The sequence below is a fragment of the Nannospalax galili genome, unplaced genomic scaffold (assembly GCF_000622305.1).
Source record: "Nannospalax galili isolate Female #2095 unplaced genomic scaffold, S.galili_v1.0 scaffold10, whole genome shotgun sequence".
NCBI lineage: Eukaryota > Metazoa > Chordata > Mammalia > Rodentia > Spalacidae > Nannospalax > Nannospalax galili.
Genome location: NW_008331140.1, coordinates 6,169,204 through 6,176,198, shown reverse-complemented (window position 1 = coordinate 6,176,198; position 6,995 = coordinate 6,169,204). Strand labels below are relative to the sequence as shown.

Here is a 6,995-nt window from a genome sequence, read left to right as displayed (position 1 = left end):
AATAAAAGATAAACCTGGCTTTTTAAAGCAATATACAGATTTACCCTTCTAAGGAAGTTGCTTTGCTTGCTGGGTGTTTTTTGGTGTATGCATTTGTTTTTGTCAGCTATTTCCCCTGACTTCTCCCCTCCTCTCAGACTGAGATTATCCAGAAAACAAAACTCCCATTTCAGCAAGCACATCTTACCTACCCCTAAGCAGGTTAAAGCAGAATGAGTCACATTTGTAATGCACTGTCCCTGACCCTTTGGCCCAATTTTACTTAGGTTCATCCTGCAAACTTAAGTTGACATTCGGAAGCACCGTTGCCAAGGGTCAATTTTAAGTCAAACTTCTCTCTGTCTAAAGTCCGAGATAGATATAGGAAGCAGAGGAAGTTGACATTTCCTAGCTAGAAAATGTATAGTGTCCTGATATTTTACAAATTATAATTATACATAATAATTGCAAGTGTATCAACGATGAGTTGGTTCCTTATCTAAAAGGGGATATTTTTATTAGCCATACAATTACATGATTATCTAAAAAAAATTGTCATGTTATAACACTTTTAAACTGAGCTATATCTAATATAAATATTGTGTTTCTATTATCTTTAACAAAATCTTCTTTACTGTAAAAATTTAAGTATTAAATTGAGTTAATAATGCATAATGCATTTAAATAACTTCCAAATGTGTTTGTAACTTAGAGAAAACAACACAGTTTTGATCTACTTTAGGTAAAGAAGAAAGATAAGACAGAACCCTAAAGACCTTTTTTAGTAGTAGCAATGTTTTTTCTTTAGTAGGATCCATTTTTTTTATTTATTGAAATTTTAATTTCGGTTTGTTTTTATAGCCTGTTCACATTTTTCTTTTTCTCATTCCAAGAAAGTAAATAAACTGTGTAGTTTGATTTCTGAGTAACTTTGCTTCAGAAGACGTTGGTGAACTGATTTTGTTTTATAGAAAGTCAAGTGAAGGACGCAAGATAAAGGGAAATCTGGAACTGACTGAAGAGACACTGACAAAAGCAGACGTATTATTCTAAAACAAACCAAACTCAAGACTTAAGAAAATATGTCAGTCACTGTGAGGTATCAGAAACATGCTCTCTTTTCTCAATGAGCTCAAATGTGTGAGTGTGATTTTTAAATCTCAGATGATAACATTCTTGCCTTTACTTAGAAACTGCAAACCTACAGGTATCATTGCTTAATTTTACAGATCTCTCTGTCCTACAGACTACTGAGCTGTTTGAGGACAGAGATTGTCTCTATTCCACTGTTTCTGATTTTTAAAAAAATGTCTTTGGACCTGTCATTTGGGAGCATTTTCAATTAAAGGTTCTCTTACTTTAGGTAAAAGCAACATTTCAGTGACTATTTTAGTTTATTGATCTATTTTGAAAATTATCAGGGGATATAGAATAGTAGTAAATTTCCCAATGGTGATTATACTATATGTAAATTAAAAGTTTAATAAGTCTATTTCAGTCAATTAAACTCAACATAGATTGGATTCTGGCCAACTCACAAACACTGTGCTAGGAAATTTACTTTATAAGGCCATTGATTAAGGAATATCAAAGGTATTTTCCAAGTGATTAGCATATCACAAATTTCCTAATTTAATTTCGTTTGTTTAGAAATGGCTCCAATAATTTAAAAAACTCAGAGGATAGATGACTTTATTTTAGTATATCACTTTAACCTCACTGATTTTACAGGTGACAAGAAAATGACAGGAACATGTTAAACTTGGGTGACTTAACTGGAATCCTTTTTCCTTCTTTTCCTTTTTCTTCTCCTCTTTCACAGTCTCCTCTTTTTTCTTCATCTTCTTTATGAATACTTTATGAACACTGCCTAGTCTTGTGCCCTATTCTTATGAAAAATCTTGGGGAAAAATTGACATAATAGAACATTAAAATTCCATACAAATTAAGAATATCAAGTTCTGTGCCTCAAAATGTCAATTAGAATCCTTCAAAGAAAAATGATAGAGGGGAGAGAGACAGGAGAGAGAAAACGAGAAAGACAGAGGAAGGGAAAGAGAGTATGTTTGAACTTATGGTAGATTAAAGCAATTATTAAAGTATTTCATTTGGAGGAAAATGGAGAATAAGTTGATCAAATTCTGAACAATGTTCATGTATAGTTTAGTTATATAAATGTTTCAAAATACAGTTGAGATACTTATGAGAGACTACCAGCTCTAAACGTGAGAAGATAGCCCAATAACATAAATCTAATCTATTGTTATTTTGGGTGACATTAATAATGTATTTCTAAATGGGAACAACCTATCACCTACTGATGACAGACATGCAGAAAATTGAGGTTTTGGGAGCTGGGAGCACTTCATTCATCAACTTCCTACATTTAGAATTCTTGACAAAATTTTCTGAGGAAGAAAGGTGTATTCATTTTGGAATACTTATTTAATGTTTACAGTGTATCAGATACCACATATTAATCATTTGCCATTACTTAATAAAGTAATAGCAGCATTAAAAAAGCAAGATTCCTGTTTTTTTCTTTCTACTGAAAATTATGCAACTGAGTTTCCTGCATTTGGGGAAACCTCATGGGCCAAGACAACTACAGTGCAATGTGTGAGCCTCACATGGGAAACAAACACTTTTGTGATGGGGATATATTTTCTACATGGTAACTATTTAAGCAAGTATCATTATCTCTGTTTTTTTAAAAGGGAAACTACTGCAAAGATCTGAATTTGCTCAAAGACACACAACTTTGGACATGAGACAGCTTTCAAGCCTGAGACTGAGACTGATTGTGGAATCTTGGTTGGTCTCACGACATATTGCTTCTCATAAGTAAAATATTGAGAGTATCTAAAATTATATTTAATAAATGAGGCAAAGACATAAAGCATATGAGATATTGATATCTTTTAATCACTAAATAATTTTCCTTTGCTCTTGTTGTGGAAAGAAGTATGATATAATTTTGGGGTTGTGTGAAATTATTTACTTTTCTATTATTTTTACTTTATTTGTATGAGTGTACTGCCTGTACGTATGTAAGTGCACCCATACTGTGCAATGCCCATGCAGGTCAGAAGAGGACACTGGATCCCCTTGAACCAGAGTGAGGGACAGCAGTTAGTCATCATGTGGGTGCAGGCCCTTCACAAGAGGAGTCAGTGCTTTTTAGCCACTGAGTCATCGCTCCAACCTTATTTGCCTTATTTTTAATTCAAATAATACTTTGGAAATATTTTTGTAAGATTCTCGCATTTGAAACCTTACCAATATCTGAATAATGAAAGATGTTATTAAATAAAAATAAGGAGTGTGAGTAAAACATTATTATCATTGATTCAATCATCCAATGCTTATTGAAATACTATGTTATATAAGTTTCACTGGTAGTAAGTATGCTTTCAATGAACCCAGAGTCAGAGCCATGTATACCATCAAGAGAAATTTGAGGATGTTAAAATATTTCAATATTATTATGATTTATTATATCAAAAAGTGAAAAGAATTAAATATAATCAGTATCTGGCCTACAATTTAAAAATTAATAAATAAATGCAGAAAAATTATCTACAATTTATATAAAAGCTTTTAAGAAACTAAAAACAAAAACCAACTTTTTGTTTTTGACTTTGAATATTGTCCTTTATTACTCTCCACCTCACTTTAAAATTTTTAATTGAATATTTTCAGTTTTCATGCAATGTAATTTGATGCTATTTAGATCCCCTTTCCTATCTGCACCTCCGTTTATTGACTCCCACCCAATTTAATGTACTCTATTTCATATATAATAAGGTCTGTATTGTCTAATTTGTGTCCCTAAATATCCTTCAGTGTGGATCCATTCACTGGAGCCTGGATATAAGTCAACTTTATTAATCTAAGAAATGATATCTAAAATAATTTACAAAAAATTAAGTCCAATGGTAGAATGTTTTCATCTTTCCTTTTTCACAGCTAGGAAGAAAAATGTGTCTAGTATCAACATTCCAGTTGGCATTGTAATAAAAGTCTTAGGCGATTCAATAAGACAAAATTAAAATAAATAAAAAGTATAGGACTAAAAAGGAAGACATAAAAATGTCATCTATCACGGCTTTTATGATTATCTTCAAGAAAACTGATAATAATGTATGGATAAATATTAATATGATAGTTTAACAAGGGTGTTAAATACAAGATCAGTATATAAAATTAATTTTGGTACTATACACTCTGAAATTATCAGGAAATAAGAATTTAAGATAACCTAGTAATAAATCAAATATGGCCAAGACCTTGAATCAGTGCAATGTTACACTGTGTGGTGGTAAACACATAACCCCTGAAATCTCCAGATTGTAACACAACACAGATTTATATCTTGCTCCAATTACAGTTAATGTGAGCCAGATGGGTCTCTGCCATAGCTTTTAACTCAATCCTGAGTCAAGACATGACTCAGGATTCCTGGAAGCTTCAAATTTGTTGCAAGGCCATCTGGAATATGTAAGCTATTAGTTATGGAAGGGGTGAAATAAATAGAGGAGGCAAGTTGGCTCTTAACTGCCCAACCACCCTAATTTATCTGCAAAGGAGGATGAGAAATGTAGAGGTAAACACGGACATTTGGTGGACATTATTAGTCTCTGATCAAAATTGTGTATCATTGAAAACCATAATAGGAATTTAATAAAAACTATGAGGGACCATGTTCATGGATAGGAAAACAGAATAGAATTTTATGGAATTCTGATGAAATAATAAGAATTCTGTGCATGTTTGTATCCAGTTGTGTGTGAAATTTGACAAGGGGATTCTAAATGTTTATCAAAGAGCAAAAGGAGAAGAATGGTGAGAAAACTTTGGAAGAAGAAAGAGACGTAGCTGAATCTATCAGGCATCAAAACATGTTATAAAAGTTATGATAATTAAAATATGTTCATGTGTACATGAAGAGAAAAAATCACAATGATGTTGAATAAAATGCCCAGAGAAAGTTTTGCATATATAAAAACTAAATATTTGATAATGGCAATACTTCAAAATAGTGTGAAAGTTGAACTTGTCAATAAATGGCATAAGGGAAATTGGATATTCATGTGTACAAATTATGGTTGTTTTCCATATCATATAATTCTTACAAATAAATTTCAGGAAGATTAAAGAGCTAAAGGTTAAACACAAGTCTTCAATGGCACTGTAGAAGCACATCGGACAAGACTTGTTGGAGACTTTCCAAAACAATGTGCGAATTTGAGCTATAAAGAAAAATATTGAATGGTTTAACATTAATATAAAACATTGGGGGAAAATAAACCACACCATAAGCAAGTTAAAAGTCTCTCAGGTAAGCATATTTGCAAGGAATTTAACCAATAATAATATGCAGAGTATTAAAAATAACCGATAAAAATCATAAGAGTAGCAAAATACGAATTGAGAAACCACCAAAGAGGTAATTCAAAAGCATCAGTAAACATGCCCAGATGCATAGGAAACAAGGAAATAAAAATTAAAGCAGCACGATATGATTTTGGGCCGTGAGACATCAGATAATTAGGCCAAAACTGAAAGACTAATACTATTCAGTTATTAATATAAGAGCAATGCAATTTTTTAGAAGTATTATTGTGACTATCAAAATCTAAAATATATATATCGTCTAACCCAGGCATTCAATCTCTAAGAATTTATTACAGATATTAATGTGAACAGAAGGGTCATATGACAGATTTATTTAATAATTGTTTGAAATAAACACAAACCTGGAAACAATAAATATTCATTGATAACAATTGTTTACATAGATTTCCTACTGCAGCACATGAAAAGGGTGCAATTTTTGTGTACTTGCATTTTATGATGCTTAAGACATAGTTACTAAAATAAATCGGTTACAAACCTATGATATGTGGAAATGTATATATTAAAAACTTATTTTCAAAGTCCCTCTACCCTTACTTATATTTAGTATGTGGATGTACATGTAGAAAAATATATGAAAGAGCACATGTCTGTTTCACACACTGGGAAGAGTGGTATTAGAATAGACAGGAATGGAGCATATGCAAAGCAATGCTCAGAATTATATAAAGAAAAATTATTAATAACAATTCTAGAATTCAAGAATATTGCTTCCTTTCTGTGTGCACATATATACACATATGAATATAAATGCCTATTCTTCTCTGTCTCTCATTCTTTCTCGGTGTCCCTCTCTCTGCTTTTTACAAAATGAGATCCTGCTACAATATGGTTTTCCCAATTTACTTTATAAAAAAATTAACCATATATTGTGCATCTTTTCTTTCATGGCACAACTTACCTAATATTTGTTCAATAAATATTGATACTTCATATACTACATTCCAGGAACTTCCTCACATCTTATTTGTGTATGCATTTGAATTCTTTTCATGCTTTTTAAAACATTCTCTTTATTGTCACAGAAACATGATCTTTTGTAACATCAACATCATTGTTTATTCAAGTGAGTATTTTGCTATATAAAGGAGCAATAAGGAAACTATCACAGCAAGAGAACTGAGGTACTTTTCAAAAAAATTTTAATCTAGAGATTGAGGTTTTATAGAAAATACCTGACATTTGGGGAAATAAATCAGACTCTATAAGCAATATTGTACATACACATAAATACAAGTACATTAAATTGGGCGGGGGCGGGGAATGGGGGGAGGTGTGGATGGGGATAAATACAATCAAACTATATTGTATAAAAATCAAATAAAAATAAAATTAAATTTCAAAAGATATAAATTAAGCAAAACAAAACAGAACAAAAAACCTGAAAATATGTTAGAGTTCTGGATTACAAAAAGAACAGAGGAGGGGTAAAGAATCTTAACAGAATTTTATTCAAACAGAGAATAACACATTCTTGACATGAATCCAAGTAAATTTTTCTCACCAAAATAGAACTACTACTTCAATTATTTTTTTGCCTTTTCAAGTTATAACAACAACAACAACACTTATCATTTAAGGTTCCTTTGATCAGATTT

General features: G+C 31.4%; 1 non-coding gene across 1 annotated transcript; it reads right to left on the bottom strand.

Moving 5' to 3' along the window:
* Window positions 1–2,495: 2,495 nt before the first annotated feature.
* On the bottom strand, window positions 2,496–2,661 carry LOC115068429. The gene has a single exon (XR_003847780.1). It is a non-coding gene; the product is annotated as a U1 spliceosomal RNA (small nuclear RNA).
* Between the last annotated feature and the right edge of the window lie 4,334 nt (window positions 2,662–6,995).